The 20663-nt window shown below is 34.0% G+C and overlaps 1 long non-coding RNA gene across 1 annotated transcript; it reads left to right on the forward strand.

The window, feature by feature from the left end:
• The first annotated feature begins 5013 nt into the window (after positions 1 to 5013).
• On the forward strand, positions 5014 to 7165 carry LOC130646195 (uncharacterized). The gene is made up of 2 exons (XR_008982764.1): positions 5014 to 5936; positions 6039 to 7165. It is a non-coding gene; the product is annotated as an uncharacterized LOC130646195 (long non-coding RNA).
• The last annotated feature ends 13498 nt before the right edge of the window (positions 7166 to 20663 follow it).

Genomic DNA, 20663 nt, shown 5'->3' on the forward strand with positions numbered 1-20663 from the left:
ACTTTCACATTGTCTTCTAATCTCCGTACGAATAAGACAAGCGTGTGGTAAAAGTGAGAATCGAAAATATCGTAGTTCTTGATTGAAATCTTAACGTAAAGAGTTTCTTCAAGCAGCAAAAAGGAAGCAAGTAGCTAGACATTTCTTTTTTGAGTATGCCGACTTCTTCTTCACATCTTTTCAACAGCTCTAATTCAATCAGAACAACTCTTTTAAATTTCATCGACAATCCTTTAAAAAATACGATGTAGTATACATTGGGAGATATTTTTGTGTAACAATATTTTCGTTGTTGCCACTATTTTTTGAGCCCTACAGTACCTCTATCCGAATGTTTTCACAATAAACAAGAAATGTAACAACAATTCTACTTACCATCAATTCCGGTATTTTCCATCCATTGGGATGACACTTCATGAAGTCTACCCATAGTTGAGAACTGTTTTGTGATGGCGGCATTGTAGCCAATAAATCCAATGCTAATTGAATGTGTTCCTTCAAATATGAAAAAGTAAAAAATAAAGTATGATGACACAACATGCATCAACAAAAATGTATTGGAGTTTGTTTCACTATCCAAAATTCAAAACAACAGACAAAATGTTTTTGAATATCAAGCCAAAAAAATCTGTATATTTTGAGATAAAAATATAGTATGTTCCCTAATTCTAATAACCATATCCTAATACTGTATATATTTAGAAATAAAAACACATTGAGTAAAATATTTCAGCATCAAGCATTCGTTGTAAAATTTAAACCCTCTACTTCTATTTTATACATAAACAGTATTGGCTCTCAAGTTTTACTACCATACAATATAATTTTCAACATTTATAATTTTTATCAGAGTCTCCACAGATTTACATACTATGTAATTCAATTCTCCTTTTATTATCTGCCTTCTTTGTTTCTTGTTTGTCCTTATATGCATTGCTTCTGCCCATGAAATAAGGTGTCGTTGTCCTTTTCGCTAGCTGTTGTTATTTTTAAATTTTTCACGGAGCAACTTTCCCATTTTGCTAGATCTTTTTCAGAGAGAAGATATATTCAGATGATAGAATATATCTTACCTACTTTAATCATAGAAACTTTGCAAGATTGAATTGAATTGAAGAAGAATTTCGAAAAGTGAAATTAAATTTTGTGAGATAAATTTTCGCCATGGCACCATTATGCGATTGTTTCATGAAAAGTACATACACATTTTCAATGTGTTTATTGAAATTTCAACACGTCCTTGTTTCAATTATTCCTTTTGAAATTCACTATATTGGTCAGGAAGGAATCATTTTTAGCTCGAAATATAATTTTTCTGCACTTCACTCACAAGCTACCTAGATATACAACCACCTTCAATCTACATTCGCTCGGCGTTCATTTTTTTAAATAATGAAACAATATTCAGCAACCTTTCCCAACAAACTATCTGATGCTGATTAATTAAGTCTCAAATGATCCTCCATTATAGAAAACTTCATAGATTGTTATTAAACAATTGATATTTTATACTCTTAGCCTTTTACTTTGTGTTTAGTACTCTACTGTGAGTTCCTGTGTTATGATAGTTATCCTTTTTAAGCAATTTAGTTTGGTGCGGTTGTCTATACCATGGCAAACAACTCTGTTTGTGAGTGACCACGGTAAAATATACAGTATGAATTAATGGCCCCTTAACTCACCGCTGGAGGCAAAAAAGAAGGTGAGATAACTCTTGTACACGCCTAACTGGCTGGCCATCTCCAAAGGCTTTCAGTCTGTCTAGCCATAAATTTGGCCAGGAGACCCAGCGTTGTCCCTTCAAACCACCCTTATAATCATTTTTTCTTTCTCTATAAAAGAAAGCTTAAATAACTAGGCCAGCCATAAATTATAATATGAAATGTTGTGGAAGGTTGAGCTGGGTATCCTGGCTACAGCCTCTGCTGTCTAGTGTAAGTGACGGCTTCTCAAGTTTGTAGATACCGATGATGGCGTAAATAAATAAATCTTAGTGTTATATTTCCTTGTCTGAAAACAGGGTAGAGGGTGGGGAACAAGGATGCAGTAGTCCGTAAACCGCGGAGCGCCCTGCAGTGCAGCGGATAGACGCAGAAGCGATGCGCTCCGACCTGACATGGTCACCAGGTCTCTACATTATATGGATTCTTGGATCTCCTGAAAAAATCATCATTATATCCATTTTTTATACATATGGTCAATATATCAATATTTAGAAGCCCGTTCATTCCAGTGCATATGGACATAATATCCATTCTACATTATCGATATATTGTCCGTTTTTTATAGTGAGGATGTTGTAAAAACAAAGCCCTTAGAAGTCAAAAAAGTCATAACGAGGACATTTTAAACCTTGTCAAAACCCAACCCAACAACTTTACTATTTAAATCTGACTGTTCAAATCTTCGTTGTCGAACCATTAACTTTTGATTAATCACGATAGAAAATTCGAAGAGCTTAAATTTCTGATTTGTTTCCATTTTAAAAAAGCTGCAAAAGATAAATAAGAATTTCATCCATATCGTTACTTATCGGTACTGGCATGGATAGAACTTGATGATGTGGTTACAAAAGATTGCGTAACAAAGCGTACGGCGGTTCTTATTAGTAATGGCAATTAAAAATAATTAAAATACCCCGATATCGAATTGAACCTTCGATTTTTTTGTAGATTAATGGAGCTTATTCTGTTCACCGCAATTTTGCACACAAAGAGACGGAAAAAGGGTATAACTGTATGAATTTTAAATTTTGAATTGATTTGGATTATTGTTTGTTGCAGTATGAAACTAATTACTGCACACCATGTTGTTCTTCCATTTGAACTACCACCTTCAAAGATGGATTGGATTCGAACCAATAACTTTCATGGTTTTACAACAATAGACATTTGCTTGGAATTCACAAAATTCAATGTCACTTCAAATAAAAACACATCATAAAGCTTGTTGTTACAAAATTAATTGTGAGTTAAAAACCCTAGCTAAGTATTACAGGTTTATTGAAACTGTTGTCTCCTTGAATTAACAAACTTTAGACTTCGCCAAAGTTTTTATTAAAGTAAAGGGTGTAGCCAGCTATTTGAAAACTTTTGTTGCAGCCAACTGGTATTCGGCTATTTTTGCTTTTTAGGCAAATTTTTTAAAAAATTCACGTTAATTTAAATACAACCTAGACCCGGGACGACGTTGTACTTATGAAACATAATACAAGTTAACCTGGGAAGAGGTCTGGGAAGAGGTCAGGGAAGGGCAACAAAAAGTTAGTATGTATCACCATGCTCGACAGCATGACTACATGTATTAATGTAACTGTTTCTCTTTTATTACTTGCAGAGTAATGAATTACCCAATGGGTTATAGCATATGCTTGCCATTTATAAAACAACGCCTCCATCCATGATCGTACGCATTTAATATTTTGCAACGTGAAATTCATCCTTGAACAAAATTTAAAATTTTAGGCCTACTAAATATCTTGAATTAACATTTCGTCGATTTAGATCACATGAAACGTGTACAACTGTTCTAAATTTTAACGAGCTTGTTCGAAAACGCATGCTGTACAAAAAAGCAAGGGGAAACTTCATTCTAGTCAATACACAAGCAAGCGAACTGAATTAAGTAATAGGGGAAGATGTCCTATTAGGGTAAATATTTAGGCAAGTAGCCAGGCCCATCCATACCTACACATACAATACTAAAAACAAAATTTAGGAAACTATTCCCGCAATAAATACGATATTGAATGTATTGTGAAGCTAAACAAGGAAAAGCTTATTCTGATTAAAAAACAATTAGACAAGTAGCGAAACCTATCAATTCATCATTAAAAAAGTATTTTGGGGAATAACCTTACGCAATATAAAAAAAGAACAGAATAAAAAAACGTCAAACGATCACTTTTTTCTATTCAAAAATCGAAAGGGCGAGTAGCACACGCGTGCGTATATCATTGCATGTGCATACATCAAAGATTTTGTTAAAGCTCTCTCGCACCAAATGAAATGTTCAATGTTCTAGTAAGCAAATAAACAAACCTTTCTTCTACTCTGTAAACAGGCAAGGGAGCAAAAGATCCTGCAATACAACCTAACAAAGAGATCTGATAAAAACGACATCGCGAAAGGTGAAGTATTAAATCTCTTGGTCGGCCAATTCGAGACTTTATTTCACTCAGAAAACAGGCACGAGAGTGTGAGACCCATCCATACATCATTTAAAATGAGAATTTTGGAAGTTGCTTTTCACGCTGAATAAAAAGTTAGATATCCATCCATACACTACTAAAAAGGAGATTTAGATAATATCAGATGTCCTAACATGTGAATTCACAGGAAGACTTTATCCCACTCAGTAAGAAGCAGGAACAGGGGAGACTGATTCATACCACCATACAATATTAAAAGGAAATTTTGCAAAACCTTCCTTCAGGCGGAAAAAACATACAGTATGTCGTAGCAGACCTGTGTATACAACATTAGTTCTCCTTAGTAAACAACCAAGAAATTGAGAGATCCATCCATACCTTATAAAAATAGAGATTCTATCGATATACATGCATCATTTAAAAAACGCATTTTTTTAATTTACCCTTCTCGCGAATTAAAATATTCAGCACGCTAACCTGGTAGAAAACTTTATGCTAGACACTAAACAAGGAGTGATGTTTGATGCCCATCCATACACCACTAAAAAGGAGATTTTGGAAAAAAGTCGCAAATACGCTTGTACAAAATAATAAATTAGATGTTCTAACAGCTCAATTCATGGAATACTTTATTTTTTATCTTAACACAGTAAGTTTGCTGGAATGTGGGACACCTATACATACATTTATCAAAGGAGAGATATTAAAACAAACAGTAGATTTGGATAACTATCCATACACAAATAAAAACGATATTTTAGAAAAATAATTGTGTCATGTTTTTTTTGCTGTTTATAGGAAGCAGTGTAATTTGATTTTGAACTTTTAATATTTTTAAAACTAAAACCTCATGACAACAATGATAAAAAAGTATATGGACTTTTTTTGTTCGTAGCTGTTAGAAAAACTAATATTGCTAATATTTATAGGACACATTTCAATAGCAGACGATGTTTTATACTGTATAAATATTCATTATAAATAAATGAATGAATAAAAAATGAATAAATAAATAAATAAACTATTCGGAGAAACATAGTTATTAATATAATGTAACTAGCTATATAAAATTGAGTTATGACTGCATCTTTCACGTTTTACCGGCAATGTTAATTGTCTACATTTATAACGACGATATGGTTGCTACGAAGTTAAGTTATATTGCACTGTACAAGGCCCGTTCTTAAAGCTCTCTAGCCATTGAACGCTACGACTTTCTCATAACCGGTTGAAAATAGCTATTAGTTAATAATAGGGTAAATAGAATTTGATTTAGCTAATATTGCGTGTATTTCGACTCCTAAAAAGAAATAGTACTGTAGCATTTTTTTTGCAAAACAGGAAAATTTGTTGAGTTATTTCTAAAAGGTTTTTTAGTAACACTAATTGACCAAGGCAGTTCACAAGATAGCGTATAGCTCTGAATAGACCATTTCGGAGATTATGCGCCATTATGAATTTGCGGAACTCGGTGGTGCAAGTTGAACTTTGGACTTCACGTTTATTCAGTCATTTGCCTTGTGAAACTGCTGGCGGCAGGACAGTTTTGATTTTTGATATCTGTTTTTATCTTTGTGATACTAATTTTATGATATATATTTTGAAAAAAACTTTTATTAGGCACTTATTTGTACTTTTAATTTCTTTTTGTACAATAAAGGCAACTTAATATATCCTAAAAGCCTTTAAACTAGCTAGCTAGCTAGAGGTCTCCCAAAAATGCTTTTAGGACACTGTACTGTAGCTAGCTATAAGGCTGTAATTAGTAATTAATGCTTGGTTAAAGGTAACTTCATTTTATATTTAGATATTTAAAATTGTGTAGCTACTTTGTGCATTATAAACATATTGGCATTGGATTTTAAACTTGGATTATACTTTACTTTAGAGAGAAATTTTTGATTTTGGAAATACCTTACTGGATTTGGACTTGAACTATGTTTTTGGATTTGTAAAGAAATGTTTAGGTTGTAATATTTGTAAAGATCTAGAGAGTTATAATCCATTGTCAAAATACTTGTCAAAACTCTATAGTGTTATTTATTCCTAAAGTGAAACTTAAGCTCGCAAAATAATCTGGCTTCTTTTCTATAACGGATGTAAAAATTTTCAATACACTGCCCATAGAGATACGGTAACAGGTTCAGTCGCAGATTTTAGGAATAGAGTCATGAGTCATTTTAATTGCAAATAATTTTTATTATTTTGATATTTTTATAATTTTGTTTCTCGGTGTATGTTTGACCCTTGATTCGTCTACTTAAACACTCCTATCTTTGAGTCTTTCAAGAGTGGTATTAGAAAAAATACCTGTCTTTCTTCCCTGCTTTCGCTATTGCCCTATAATTTTTTTGTACGCTTCTCTTATTGAAAAATATCAAAAAGGGAGAAATGAGTTTAGTTTACAGACTAAAGTGTTATTCAATTTTTTGTTTTTCTATGTTATTTGTTTCAGTCACAATGTATATTTTTTGTTATATATACGTATGTCTTTGTCGGTTTCTTTATCAGAACACGCAATTATAGCAGTAACTTATTACTAAAGTGTAAATCTTTATGATAAATAAATAAATTACTCTGTGAAGCTTGTTTGAATTATTGGCATAATAAGTTCCATAGCAGAAAAAGCTATTAATTATTAATATGAGGGGTGGTAATAAATTGAAATGGGTCATAAAATTTTTCGAAATTTGGTGTTGCTTGTTCAATTTTTCAACACAAGTCAATAATAAAAAAAGGTAGGAAATTAGCTCACTGAAGAGAGAGGGGTATTTCAACTGGCAATATTACCTGTACATATAATGTGACCCTCCTGAAAGTCAATATACTGAATAAAAATTTGACTACTTATTTGAATAATTATGGTATCAAGTTAGCAATATCTCTACACTGTCTCAACTTAACAAGGATTGTCCAGATTTCAGACATTTCTAGCCTAGTTAACTAAGTTTTCTTCGAGATATTAAAATTGAGTTTCTTATTTAATAATTTTCCAGTGCAAAACCGAATTAAAATCAACCAATAAACATAAAGCCAGCATGACCACATCTAACATTAAAGATTTCTCAATACTGATCACGTGAGCAAAAAACAATAGAATTTCTTGCCTTAAAGTATTCACAAATTTCTTTCATACAAGACAAAAAATATCTTCTGAGCAATTGTATTTCAATTGGCATAACTGGTATTTTATTTAATAAAGCATGTTAACATCAAAGATAAATGTATCATAAATGTAAAAAACAACTTTTTAAGACAAAGCATTCTTACTACTAAGTGAGCACACAACACTATTCTCTTGCTTTAAAAAATAAGATTAAAATAATTCGTTAACAAAATTCAATCTAGCTCAGGCTACAAAAAGTTAATTATATGCTTAACTCAGATATCTTTGAAAAGATGCCATACACTGCCTCTTTTTTCAACAATAAATGCAAATGCACTAGCTCTTTTGGAACATGTATTCAGTATGGAATTAGCTACCTTTTATGTTGATAGAAAATATATTTAAAAAAAGTATTCTGTTTATATAAAAAATCAACTCTGGCCTACTTTTCACCACATCAGATTTAAAAAACTAACGTTTTTCTCAAAAAAATATTTTAATTTTTTTATAAAATTATTATTCAACAGATAACCGAAAAAAACATATCAATTTAAACTTTTTAATAGCAAATTTCCAGAGTTAATGTATACTATTAATAGCATGGCTTTATTACGTATTATGACGTTTAACAGTTAAAAATTTATTGTTGCCAGAAATTGTATCCTGGAAGAATCAATTTTTATATGAAAATTATACCAATAATCATAATTTTCCTCAAAAAGTTACTTTTTGGTCTTATAACAGCAGATCACTGAGAATTTACACAACTAAAAATCTTGTGGTAACATTTTTAAAATTAAAAATCTTGATTTTGTAAACATTATATGCACAAATTCTAAAAAATTTAAAAAAAAATTAAAAGTAATTGGAAATATCATCTTTTTTAAAACATCTATGGACACGCTGCGTACAAAAAAAGAATTGTATGGAGCAAAAGATCGAAATGGAACTGAAGTTTAAAAAAAATGTCTTTTAGTAAAAAACACAATCGTTACGGAGAAAATATCACTTGCCGTAAAAATATAGTCTGCGGCCATGTGGAGGGGCGGATGGACATAGCAAACAAAATAGTAGATGATCGCAGTGAATACAACATGGTATGACATAGCCCTCCCTTTGTCATGTATTCCTGCAGTATATATTTGCTATAGGTTACTTCTAACGACAAAGCAATGTGTTTCGTTAATATATTAACACTTTTAAACCACTCCATAAGTGAATAATAAAAAATAAAAAATTGCATGCGCAAATTAACAAATATAGGTTCATTCGTGTTGTTTTTTTCATGGAATTCCTGGTACAATGTGCATATGTTATACAGTGACAGTCTTATCTCTAGTTCTGATTCACTGGTGGGACTGTCAAGATTGAGGCCCTAGACGCCTTTTTAGTTTTGATCTTTAATAAATCCCAGTTAAATGAGATGTTCCAAGGGTACAATCTTAACGGCCCCATCACTGCTTCTCTGCTATCGTAATAACTCCAGTTTAAAATGGTGCCAGGAGTAATTCTTGTAAGTAGATGTTTTTTATCTTCTCTTTTTTTCTCATTTTCTGTGATCGCTTTTACTTTCGATTTTTTGTCGATTTATTCTTTGTTACTTTTTCTGTTTAAAGTGTAAATGATACAGTTTCCCTGTAGTGTGTGTGGAAAACCAGTTAAAAACAACAGACATGCAATTTTAAGCAATTATTGTGATAAGTGGTCCCACTGTAATTGCAATGAAATCTATACTTTTGAATACCTATTTCATTAAACAAGGTCCAATGATCCTTGGCTATGCCTAAGTTATGTAAATCATGCCATGCCCTTTTTTTATTCCTCAGATACAAATGTTGTAAAAATATGGACAATGCTCCCACTTCCGTAATAACTAAAACAGGTAACGACTAGTCTCCGCAGAACCACCACAGAACAAGCAGCGAACCACCAATCTCCGTAGAACAACCAGAGAACCAGCAGCGAACCGGCAGTACTATGACAGAACGAGTAGTCTTGGTTGAGAACCACCAGAAAATGTTGATGAGAAAAAACAATAGTTGACGGAATCATCAGAATAGCGATCGCTGTAAATGCTCCATGCCTTATAAAAAAAAAAAAAAAAAAAAAAACTGCAAAATTTCGGTAGAATTTACTATCCCGCCCCTTATTTCCGGGAATATTGAGAATAAATTAGTAGTATATGTCATTATGTTCATTATATCTTTTAGGTTTATATGTACGGCTTTATGCCATAATTAAGAATAAAGATCTATTCACATTCTGGTAGCAGAGGCTAGTTAAGAAGATGGCAACTGGAACAATCATGATGGCACAAAAGTATGGATTGCCCCAATTTTCTGAAGATGGGGATTTTATGGGAAGTAGTTACAGAACTTCCAAAGAAGAAACAAGGACCAGTTGTTTATTTGAGTTTAAATTCAGAAGTACGTCAGCCTTAACGAAAGAAGAATTGAATGAAGAAGATGGTTTAAATAAACTTGTTAATAAAATAAAAGAACTATATGGCATTACTGAAGATCAAGCAATGTTCAATGCTTACGAAAAATTTGAGACCTTTCACCGTTCCAAGACAATGTCGATTGGTGATTATGTAAATGAATTTGAACAGTTGAATCAAAAACTTAAGAGTTTTAAAATTGAGTTACCAACTGCAGTTCTTGCATATCAACTACTAAAAAATGCACATGTACCGAAAGCTACACGTGAACTAACACGTGCTACGGTTCCTTCCCTCACATACGACTCTATGAAAAAACAGATAAAAGCCATTTATGATCAATGTGCTTAAAGTGAAAGTAGTAGAGACAGTAATGATATTGGTGTTGAGCAAGAAGTATTATATGGTCAAAAGTTTGACAGACGACGTTTTAACAATTGGAACACTCGTGGACGTGGCAGAGGTGGTAAATATTTCAGTGCTAAAAGAAGCCAGTACAACCCTAATGGTCCTGATGGACATCCATTGCAATGTCACCATTGCAAATCTATAATGCATTTCATGAATGACTGTCCTGATAAGAATAAAGGAAGCAAAGGGCAGGATAAAGTACATGTGCAGTTTTTCGCAAAGGGTGTGGAACAATGCTTTATGGAGCAAGTTGTGTCTGAGTCTTTGAATTGTGCTTTACTAAACTCAGGATGTTCATTGACAGTTTGTGGTAAAAATTGGCTTGACTGTTACATAGACACTATGCCAGAAGGGACAGCTTTAGCTGAAAGTAAGAGTAACAAGTCCTTTAAATTTGGGCCAGGTGGAAGCTTCCCCTCAGTTAAAAAAGTTAACATCCCTGTTAATATGGCTGGAATGCAAGCCCATATTCTTACTGATGTTGTCGATTGTGAATTACCATTATTGTTATCAAAAAAGAGTCTGAAAGCAGCTAATAGCCAACTTGATTTTGTTAATGATAAAGTCACTATGTTTGGAAGAGACATTCCTTTACAACACACGTCAAATGGCCATTACTGTATACCTCTTACACCTAAGCAAGTTGCTGTTAACAAAACATCTCCTGGTGTAAATGCCACCAGAGTTATATTCACAGTCAACGATCTCACTGTAAAATCACCTGAAGAAAAATGCAAAATAGCTACAAAGCTTCACAAAGAGTTTGGACATCCCATAGACAGCAGCAAACTGAAAACTCTTCTCCAAGATGAAAATGTTGAAGATAAAGAGTTATTTCAGCAAATTGACAATGTTACAAACGCTTGTGACACATGCAGTAGATATATATGAAGGCTCGATCAAGGGCCAATTGTCTCACTACAAATGGCCTCAGATGTCAATGAATGCCTTGCCATGGACCTAAAATTCCTGACAGTTAATCATAAAAAGTTAACCATACTTCATATGATTGATGTGTTCTGTAGATACAGTGCATCAACAATTATCAAATCCAAGAATAAGGAAATTATCGTAGACACAATTCTCAAGCACTGGGTTGCTATTTTTGGCACACCAAACTCGATTTTTTCAGACAACGGCGGGGAGTTCAACAATGAGCTCTTAAAGGGGCACTCCAGTGAAAAAAAATATTTGAAAAAAATGTTATTTTAAGAAGACAATACATAAATATGTCAGAATAAACCTTTTACAATCGTTAAAAATCTTTATTTATACCTTAATGGGGTCTGTAAACATCTTCAATTTTAAATAAATTTGCAAGGTTGCGTAAAGTTGAGAGGACTAGGTCCGAATAAATAGGCATACGTCACATCGTGCAGACAGTCCGTGAGCTCAGCAGCACACCTTCTAAAAGTTTGTTTACTTAGTGTTTACATTGTTCGTTGATAAAACGTCTTGTAGTAATGACGAAGATTTTAACTTAGAAAACATAGAATAGGATAATTAGGATAAACAAAGAATAGGATAATCTCTTCATGAAAAAGACTTTACAAAGCTACAGCCACACGACTTCGAACCTCTTGTGTCTCACAAGGGAGAAATTAATAATGATGCAAAGTGACGAGGTGTCTTCTACTAACTCAAAACAACGTTCTGAGTAAAATATTTTTTAAAGAAATAGAAAATATATTTAATTGGCTTTTTTTTAACATTCTTTTTATCACAAAAACTTTATCATTTGTTTCAGTAAAAAAACTTTCTTACTTTACAAGCCAATTTATTTTTATTTCACAATTCAGCAATATTTTTCATCCGCACGTGCTTTTTTGCACACAAATGCAAACAAATTTTATGTAACGTTGAAATTTTCACCATGATGGAGGACCATTCAAATTCGTGATAGAAAGATCGAATAATGTTCGGGTCGTGATAAGTTGGTAAAACACGAGTATTAATATTGTACAAATAAAAATCATTCTTATGATTATGGTAGGTCATAAATGCGTTGCAGAAGCTACTGACTTATAAGTAGTTGTTTTGACAAAGTTGTTTTAGAAACTGCATTATCAGCATCACATGCAGCCTTAAACATTACAAAGATTGAAGAAAATGAGTACATTTACCCCCTGAAAATATTTGGCATGTCCTTCCATAAAAAAAGCTTCTTTTTTGAAAAACAAAGAATAGAAACTTGATCGCTACGAAAGATGTGTAACTACTTTCTGAGCACGTATATAGCAAAAAGAAAAAAGTGATTTTTACTGGAGTTCCCCTTAAAGAGATGTAGCAGAACTGTTAAACACAGAGTGTGTACAACAGCAGCAGAAGCTCCATGGTCAAATGGTGTATGTGAGCATCATAATTTCATCCTGGAAAATATGATTATGAAAATTGTTGACAACACTAGTTGTTCTGTTGAAAATGCACTTACATGGGCCAATTGTGCCAAGAATGCGTTGCATAATAACCGTGGATTCAGTCTCAATCAGCTTGTATTTGGACGCAATCCAAATCTCCCATCTGTGCTTACAGCCAAGCCTCCTGTTCTTCGAACAGTTACACCCAGTCAATTAATTGCGAATCATCTGAATGCCCTGCATGTTGCTCGCAAAGCATTCATTGAAAGTGAATCTTAAAACAGCACTCAGTCATCAAACACGGACATCTACCAGCAGATTTTTATAATGGTGAATTGGTATACTATAAGCGACGTGGAGAGAAAGAGTGGAGAGGACCTGGTGTAGTCCTTGGCATTGATGGAAAACAGGTCCTTGTTAAACATGGAGGAACTTACGTTCGAGTGTCACTTGCAATCAGTGAAGGGACACCGTAGTTGTCAGGAAAGCACAAGTGGAAACCCTCAAGTGAAGAAAACTACAACCAAAGAAGAAGATTGCTTTGATGAGATTTCAAACAGCGTAGCGAATGGGTTGCTTAAAGCGTAAACGATTTTGATATCAACACATCGTCAGAAGTTGTACTTGATGACATTCCTAGTGATCATGCCGTAAATACAAATGAGATCCCTGCTATTTCCCATGCTCAGGTTGAAACAACACATCAATCAAGCATTGAGCAAGAAGTTTATAACACACCTCGCAATGAACAGTCATTGACAGGGTTAGGTTTATTGATCCTGATACTAATAAACTTGCTGAATTTATGGTTGTTAGTCGTGCTGGTAAAGTAGGAAAATCTGGAGTTGGAGCATATAAGAATTGGTTGAATGTTAAAGATGTTAAAACCAAAGCCATGAAATCAATTGACTTTGAAAACATTTTGGATTGGGAAAAGGTAAACACAGAGTCAGTATATAATGTAGAAACGTCATGTGATGTTAGTGAAGCTCAACATAAAGAATTAACTAAATGGCGTGATTACAATGTTTATGATGAAGTTGAAGACAAAGGGCAAGACATAACCACAACCCACTGGGCGATATCTGAGAAAAGTCATGATGGGAAAACAGAAATTAAAGCACGATTAGTGGCACAAGGTTTTGAGGAGGACACTATTGGTATACGAACAGACTCGCCAACTGTAAACAAGGAGAACTTTCGTCTTGTGTGTAATATTGGTGCAACCCATGGATGGAAAATTTTACAGTCTTGATATTAAAGCTGGGTTTCTTCAAGGTGCCAAGATGGATAGAGTCGTACATCTTCTTCAACCACCAGAAGCTAACACAGACAAGTTGTGGAAACTAAAAACACCTGTTTATGGCTTGTGCGACGCTTCACGCGCTTGGTATGAGACATTATCTAACGAATTCGATAAAGTTGGAGCTACAAGAAGCATTTATGACAATGCATTATTTTTCTGGAGAAAAGAAACTCTCAAAGGTGTAATTTGCTGTCATGTTGACGATTGCTTCTTCGTTGGAAGTGATTTGTTTCATGACACTATCATTGCACATTTACGTAAGACATTCTCATTTAGTAAAGAGAATTCAAAGTCGTTTAACTTTTTGGGATTAGAAATTAAACAGAGTGTGGTGCAGTAATTATTCATCAGCATAATTACATTAGTAACATTTCACCAATTAATTTGACCAATAGTACGTCTACAATTCCACTTACAAGATATGAAGCACGTCAAATTCAATGGGCAGCAAAACAAACTAGACCTGATGCTGCTTACGTTGCCTGTGATTTAAGCACTCGCATAAGACATGGAACAGTTGCTGATGCTCGTAGAGCTAACAAGCAGCTGAAACATCTGCAGCAAACTGAAGTAAAGATTGTTATTTCAAACACTGGAGATGTTAAAGCATCATCGCTCATACTTTTCAGTGATGCATCACATGGAAATTTAATTAATGGCGGCTCACAAGGTGGATTTGTTCTGCTACTGCATGGTGAAAGCAAAATTCCGCCAATTATTTGGAGATCTCACAAGTTAAAATGGGCTGTTAAAAGCGCCATGGGTGCGGAAACCATGGCTCTCTTAGAAGGTGCGGAACATGCTATGTTGATCAGATCCCTAATTAAAGAGATTTTTTCAGTTGATATACCAATTATCTGTAAATCAGAAAATAAATCACTTGCGGAAGCAGTCAAAAATACCAACGTCATAGAAGATAAACGATTGTATATTGATATTCGTGCACTTCGTGAGATGGTTGAAAAAGGAGAAATGGGGGAACTCATTCTTACGAAATCAAGTGATCAGATTGCTGACTGTCTTACGAAAGGCACTGCTTCAGCTGAAAACCTGCTACGTATACTATCCGGTAGAGAACAGTTGAAATACCGTTAAGTTTTGGTTAATTAAAACAAATATAACAGTATGCCAAATGACACTTTAAAAGCATTCTTACATTGTGTTCCTGCGTCTTGCAGTTTCTTTTCTTGAACATACTTTATGATTTTGTTTTATTGAGAGAGAATGTAGTGGCAAGATTGTCATTATGTTCATTATATCTTTTAGGTTTAGATGTATGGCTTTATGCAATAATAAAGAATACAGATCTATTCACAGTATACACTATATTAGTGAAATATTATCCAAATTATACCGTTCTGGGATTAAAAAATCAAGACTCATTCTGTTTCCTTGCAATTTACTCTTCAACGCAATAAATAACAAACCAACCTTTCAATCTTTTTCGGTAATTTCAATCAGGAATGCTAATGATTACCATGATAACAACAATAGCTAGAACATAGAACTCGGTAATACGACGACCATCTTTTTTTAACGAGCGTCTAAAATACATATGTTACCTCCAGCAAAACAACACTTTTCTTGCTGATTCAAATCGTGAATTTTTATGAAATGAATAACAAAAGATCGACTTTTTGTATTGTGATTATTTTTTTTACGTAGAATGAAGTTTATAACACTTTGAGAGTCATTTTTAAAATTCACCTGCACGAGGACCGTTAGTTTGTGTACGAGGGACACGAAATAGCCAGTGGAAAGTAGGGTCTTCGACTGTTATGTATTTAATTAGCTTCGTTGCGCTCACTTTGGCGTGGAAGTTTAATATTGGAACTATTTATTCATTGGTGGTTCTGTGATGATACTGCTGGTTCGCTGTTGGTTTTCTGGTCGTTCTACAGGGACTGCTGGTTCTGTGGAGACTGGTAGTTACCTGTTTTAGTTATTACATCCCACTTCAACTAATTTACAAACCTTTGTTCAACCGATTTGGAGAGGTGAACGCAAAATGCCCTTTCTCGAAACGAAAAAAAACAGGTCATGGTCCTGGACGCGAGATGAAGAGGGATTGCGAGGATGATGTTGAAGGAAGCAATGAGGCACTATGCATGTACTGTAAAAGGTCATCTATGCATTAACCAACGTGCTGGATCACTAGCCATGTGCAAGCAATGGAGTTGGTCAAATGCGTAGACAGCAAAAAAACTTATATTGATTGGCAAACTAAGTTACAAAGTGTTGTATGTAATCATTTCCTTGCAAAGATGCAGAAAAAAGACAACACACCAGGACTTAACCCTTATGTGTGACTTATTTGTGGTCATTCTTATAAGGGAGACATTGTGACCACTGCCACTGTTTTTACATTCAGGTCATACTCACCTATATCATCCATCGAAATATGCAAGGCTAAAAGAGCATTAAGCATAGGAGAAGAAGCAGGTCAAAGTTAACATACTAGCACTTCTTAATTATTTCCACGTACCTTTTGGGCACAGGATGGGTAGGCGGAATAAAGGGAAAAAAGTGCGCAAAGCATCAACATTGCCATTACAGCAAAACCGAAAGGAGAATGGCAGCTGAAGTTGTGTCAGTAACAGTTGAGGGCAATATTTGTGTTCTTGTGGCCGAAATACAATCAGAGTTTCCTAATTGAGCCCTAAGGGGCCTTCAAAAATTTTTTGGGGCCCTGTTAGCGGGATATTGGCGCTAAGGGAGGGAGGGGGGTTCAAGTTTGAAAAAAGAATCCGCGAACGATTGAGAAATTTCAAAAATTTGTTTGTGGCCTGAAAATTCTTCGTTCGCGAGCATAATGTCTCATGTCATCAATTCCGATAACTTTTATCTACAAAACACGCCCCTGAGCCTTCTAAGATTTATCCAAATGTATGTATTTCACGGACAGAAATCTGCTAAAAGAGGGAGGAGGGGGTCCAAATCTTAGCGGCGATATCCCGCTAACGGGAACCAAAAGTTTTTTTGAAGGCCCCTAATTTTGTCTCTAGGGAATTGCACTGGATTGCTTTTAAATCCAGCTTTATCAAAATTTAAGGTTACAGACTTAGCTTTACTCTTTCTCGCAGCCAAAGTTTTGTTTTAAAGGAACATTTTTTAAGCTTTTTTGTTGTAGTTGTCAGAGGGATTTTCTCCTCCTGGAGGTCAAAGTTATTGCACATGCTCCAAGGTCTGACAAATGGCTTTGTATTTTACAGGGCAGGATCAAAACCAGTCAGTAGCTATTTTATTACCTGGATTCTATTCTCGTCTTAAAGCAATAATCAAATTTTGCACATGATAGAATATCAATGACAAATTTCCTTCCACAACTACTTAAATTAGAATATACAGTTCGAATTTCGAAGGAAAAAAAACATTCGAAATTACATAAGAAACGAACCAACCAAATAAGGGTATTTGTTTCATTTATTTTAAACCGACTTACCCTTCCAAACATTCCAAGTCAGCGCATCGTCTGATTCAAATGTCTTTTCGCATGTTACGCAGAAGCAAATTGTATATTCAGCAGTGGCTTTTACTTTTTGCTCATGAGCAATCAGAGCTCTTGCAGTATTGAAGTTTGTACAATTTTTTTTGCATAGGGTCCTACTCGCATCTTTTAACTGGCCTTCGGGCTGTTTTGAGAGGTCCCCTGCTGGTTGTGATAGTTTGTTAATACTTCCTTGTATTTATTCAGTTCAATTTTTGTAAACTTTCATTCCCAGAAAAGATTATCTGTATCCGTATCTACATCTGTATCTGCAGCCAACGTTCCATGTGATATGTGAACCAGCCCACGCTGGGAAGAAAAAATACCCAGAATGCTTTGCGCAACCGTCAAAGATCTATTACATGTATTACAGTATATTACTAAGTATTACAGTGTATTACCAAATACTACAAAATATTACAGTTAGATGTTACAAGTACTACAGTGTATTACCGAATACTACAAGGTATTACAGTGTATTACTGAATACTACAAAATATTACAGTATATTACTAAGTACTACAGTGTATTACTGAATACTACAAAGTATTACAGTGTATTACCGAATACTACAAGGTATTACAGTATATTACTAAGTATTACAGTGTATTACTAAATACTACAAAATATTACAGTATATTACTAAGTACTACAGTGTATTACTGAATACTACAAAGTATTACAGTGTATTACTGAATACTACAAGGTATTACAGTGTATTACTGAATACTACAAGGTATTACAGTGTATTACTGAATACTACAAAGTATTACAGTGTATTACTGAACACTACAAGGTATTACAGTGTATTACTAAATACTACAAGGTATTACAGTATACTACCGAATATTACAAGGTATTACAGTGTACTACAAAGTATTACAGTGTATTACCGAATACTACAAGGTATTACAGTGTATTACTGAATACTACAAGGTATTACAGTGTATTACTGAATACTACAAAGTATTACAGTATACTACCGAATATTACAAGGTATTACAGTGTACTACAAGGTATTACAGTGTATTACCGAATACTACAAGGTATTACAGTGTATTACTGAATACTACAAGGTATTACAGTGTATTACCGAATACTACAAGGTATTACAGTATATTACTAAGTATTACAGTGTATTACTAAATACTACAAAATATTACAGTATATTACTAAGTACTACAGTGTATTACTGAATACTACAAAGTATTACAGTGTATTACTGAATACTACAAGGCATTACAGTATATTACCGAATACTACAAGGTATTACAGTGTATTACTGAATACTACAAGGTATTACAGTGTATTACTGAATACTACAAAGTATTACAGTGTATTACTGAACACTACAAGGTATTACAGTGTATTACTAAATACTACAAGGTATTACAGTATACTACCGAATATTACAAGGTATTACAGTGTACTACAAGGTATTACAGTGTATTACCGAATACTACAAGGTATTACAGTGTATTACTGAATACTACAAGGTATTACAGTGTATTACTGAATACTACAAAGTATTACAGTATACTACCGAATATTACAAGGTATTACAATGTACTACAAGGTATTACAGTGTATTACCGAATACTACAAGGTATTACAGTGTATTACTGAATACTACAAGGTATTACAGTGTATTACCGAATACTACAAGGTATTACAGTATATTACCGAATACTACAAAGTATTACAGTGTATTACTAAATACTACAAGATATTACAGTGTATTACTGTATACTACACAATATTACAGTATATTACTAAGTACTACAGTGTATTACTGAATACTACAAGGTATTACAGTGTATTACCGAATACTACAAGGTATTACAGTGTATTACTGAATACTACAAGGTATTACAGTGTATTACCGAATACTACAAGGCATTACAGTGTATTTCTGAATATACTACAAAGTAATACAGTGTAAAATACGGGATATTACTATGTACTACACTGTATTACTGTATATTACAAAGATATTATGCTAGGCACTAGTATGTATACTAGGCAGTATTATGTGCTAACAACATTACGACGTTGATAAATTGCTTAACGTCGTGTGTCGGATGTCGTTGGAAGAATACGACAATGTCGGATACGACATATTCACAGACTAAATGGATCCTTCCATGAAGTGCTTCCCGATCTTTAGTGTTTACCTTTAGTTAGAGTGCAAGAACCACATAATTTTGAGTAATTCTGTGACGTACGGAGTGTGTTTTCTATACGGAGTAATACTCCGTATAGCTGCTATACGGAGTTTGGTTTAGCTATACGGAGTTTGCCAACGAATGTTCTTAAAGTGGAAATATTGCAATATATGACTGTTTAAAACTATTTACGAAAAAAAATAAAAAATAATCACCATAAAGAACAAGTTAAAAAGACAAGCACGTCATTTTTCCTACTTTTTATCCATGGTAAACATACATTGTAGTTATACGGAGTGTGGGAACATTATTTTGATTGCAAAAAAAGGATTATGGCATAGCTATAGATTTTGAGATACCGAGAGTATGTTATCCAGAATTCGCTATGGGGAGTATGCAGAATTTACTAACAGGAGTAGGCCATACGGAGTATGCTATACGGACTATGCCATACGGAGTATTCTATACGGAGTATGCCATACGGACTGTGACATGCTTCATATACGAAGCATGATATACGGAGTGTGACGTGATTGCTATACTGAGTGTGACAGGCTTAGTATATGGAATGTGAGATGCTTAGTATGCGGAGTGTGACATGTTTGGTAGGAGCAGAATTCGATGTATTGTTAATGAGTTAAGGTTTACAAAGGCTGGTATAAAAGTACACAATTTTAAAGTTACATAATAAAAAGTTATTGATTGCATGGTTAGTTTTATTGCATATAGAAACATACAAAACAAAGTTGTAAAGCTTAGAATGAATATAATGGAAATCATAAAAATAAACTTCATATACAAAACGCAAATAGTAAACTACATCATACAGTTTGACTGCCGGTAACTCGAACACCCGGTAACTCGAACTTTTATTAGATGGAACTGTTATCTGCGGTAATTGGTAACCTGCATGCTTGTCTCATATTTTAGACGTTTTTCTTCTTACACAAATTATTTGCTTGTTTTAGGCACAATTTTCTAAACTGGAATAGAGTAAATTATTAATTAGAATGCTTAGTTTAGACTTCGACGCTCATGCTGCATTCGCTAATGTCTAGCCAAACCAGTCTCGGCATTATACTCTCAAAGCTGTCCGCGCCGCTCGCGGCCTTGAGATATTTAAATATTTCCGTCTATACGGAGTAAACATGTCGCTATACGAAGTTATACTTCGTATACGCATGCCTATACGGAGCCGTACTCCGTATAGCTGCACACTCCGAATGGAACAATTCTGCACA

Source organism: Hydractinia symbiolongicarpus, chromosome 5, assembly GCF_029227915.1.
Source record: "Hydractinia symbiolongicarpus strain clone_291-10 chromosome 5, HSymV2.1, whole genome shotgun sequence".
Lineage (NCBI taxonomy): Eukaryota > Metazoa > Cnidaria > Hydrozoa > Anthoathecata > Hydractiniidae > Hydractinia > Hydractinia symbiolongicarpus.